The following is a 3,009-nucleotide window of genomic DNA, read 5'->3' on the forward strand; positions in this document are numbered from 1 at the left end:
TGAATAAAATTTTCTATCAAAATCACTCTTTCTAAGAATAGCTCGAGAACGAAAATCGCTTAATCCAATTCTCATATATATTTTTCTTTACTCGCTTAATCATATACCATTTATTTGTACTAAACGAAACCATTACATATATGTAGGGATCACAACCCTAACATCATACTCATAGCACAATCATAGCAATAACATATAAAAATTATTTCAATCATATCATGTCTTTACCATAACATTGGCATATCATAGTCATTCCTTACATAACCTGGGCCTAGCCTGACCTTACAATATCCTGGGCCTAATCTGCCCATATAATAACCTGGGCCTATGTAGCCCTACCATTGTTATAAGATAGGGTATCTCTATATTCAACAGTAACATCACTGTATCATACCCCACTATAACAATGTCATACACGAATCAGACAAATGTAGGGTAGGGTATCTCTACATTCAACGGCCTTATCCCGTATCATACCCCACCATAATAATTTCAAACACGACTCAGAAAAATGCAGGGTAGGGTATCTCTACATTCAACGGCCTTACCCCGTATCATACCCCACCATGGTCCCTCACTTTACCTGAGACGTTAGCATACAACTTGCAGCATACAACACACAATATATGAATGCAACATACAACATATACAAGTCAAAACAACCCTAATCAATATATCAATTCATAAACTCATATTGTGTCCATACCACACATTCTCAGTACCACATACATATTCATAATAACAAAGCATAAACCATATTCCAATACATAAAGAGTTTAAATTTATGCAAATAAACACAAACAAAACTATCTAATTTCCTTACGAATCACGGGGCTACTGACTGTCACAATCTATTCTTCTATTATAACCTTAATGATTAGATTTCACCCTTAACCAAAATTCAACTTAATTATCTCTAATAAAAGAGTAGAGCTTAAAATTATCTATCCATTAACACTTAAAAAAAAATCAAACTTAAGAACGTACCAATTAGGCCTGAACATAAAAACCGCTAAACCGTGGGAACCGCCTAACCCATTAGAATCCGCCCGTATGGAAACCGCCCATTAAAAACCCGCAAAAATTGGATTGGGTTGAGTTTTAACCCGCTGTTTGGCGGGCGGGTACGGGTTTGCCTAAAAACGGGCGGGTCCAACCCGTACCCGTAATATATTATTTTTTTTTATTTATTTTTTAAATTTAATTTATACCTAAAAAAGGCTGCCTAAAAAAACTAAAACAAAAAAAACCCTAAAACTAAACCCCTCTTCTCCGCTGTCGTCCCCCCCTTCTTCACAGCCGCCATCGTCCCCCCCCCCCTTTCTTCTCCGCTCGTCGTCCCCGCCCTCTTCTCTGTTCGTCATCGTCTTCTCTTCTCCCATCATCGACAGTCGCTGCCGCCCATCCTCAGGCCATCAACAACTCAACCCCTATGCTTCTCCAGAAAATTGTCGCCAAATAACCACCAGTAGCAGCCCGACGAACACTCAACACAAAATTTCTATTCTTCACCATTTTCAGTGGCAGCCGCATATTTGAGGTTAGCTTTCAATCTTCATTCCTATTATTTTTTTTTCTTTTCTGTTTGTTCTTTGCTTTACTTAATTCTTATTTTTTGAATTTTTTCTTTGCTTTACTTGACACTATTTCTTTATTTTTCCTTTGATTTACTGATAATTTTGCTATTTTATTTTTTGATTCTTTGCTGGAAAAGAAAAAAAAAATAGTTGCTGGAAAAAAAAAAACTTGTTGTCTATCGATGACTTCTTTTTTCTTTTTTTTTTTAATCATGTAAATGTTATCTAGTAATGATATTTTACTGCGCTCAGTCAAAATTTAATTTGATGTGTTGATTTTTTTTTTCTTTCGTTCAAATGTATGAATGAGCTAGAATGAGTTATGTTTTTTCAAATGTGAATGAGTTACAAGCTTATATTACACTTTATTTGATATTAAACTTGTTTGTGTGATGTTGATAATTGTGAGTTCAATATTCTAAAATCTGAAAGATTGGTGAAAATGTTGAGGGCCTCACACTTATTCCTTCACATTTATATTTGATCCAAAAAACTAGTTCTTCTATAAGGTAGAGGTGGAATCTATGATCATTATCAAAGTGTGCCATTGAAGAGTTCCTTTGTGTACTCTGTTACACTTAGTACACTAATCCGTAAAACTGTATTCTTAAATTGAAAAATGACATTTTTTCTTGAGAGTAAATATACAAAATGGATTACTAAATTTAATTAAATTTTTTTATTATTTTGCAGAGTTGCATTTCATTTGGAGCCAACTTTTGAAGTCACTTTTGTTTTAATTATGGAGACTTTATGAATTATTATGAACTTAGATTGTGTTATGGACTTAAATTATGGACTTTTTTTTTGGATTGTTATGAACTTGTATGAACTTTTTAAGGACCTTTTCTAGATTGTTAATTATGGAGTAGTACTATGGACTTTATAAGAATTGTTACGATATTTTCATGGATTATTATTATATGCCTTGTTATAGAGTTTATAAAGATTGATATGAATTTTTTAAGGACTTTTATGCATTGTTATTAACCGGTATAAATTTTTAGTTAAATATTTTTTTTTCTTGTGACAATATATTTTGAAAGTTTTGATTTTTAAGCAACCCAAGCCGCCCAAAAAACCGCATAAAACCGCCCCCTAAAAAACCGCCCAACCCAAACTTTTATTGGGCAGGTATGGGTTGTGATTTTAAAAAACCGCCAAATAAAAAAACCGCCAAACCGCCCAAAAACCGCCCAACCCAATCCATGTGCAGGCCTAGTACCAATAGTTATATATGTCTAATTTATTAAACCTGAAACATACACTCTCGTTAGAAATACTAATATAACAACTAAATTCTCTTTTTTTTTCCTAACATACTCTATTCCAATCTGCTTATAACACAATTTCTTTTGAAAAATACTCTTCTTATGCTCCTTATTTATGAAAATAAGTACAACTTATCAAAAAATCAAACATAAATTACGTA

Source organism: Cannabis sativa, chromosome 4 (assembly GCF_029168945.1).
Source record: "Cannabis sativa cultivar Pink pepper isolate KNU-18-1 chromosome 4, ASM2916894v1, whole genome shotgun sequence".
Classification (NCBI taxonomy): domain Eukaryota; kingdom Viridiplantae; phylum Streptophyta; class Magnoliopsida; order Rosales; family Cannabaceae; genus Cannabis; species Cannabis sativa.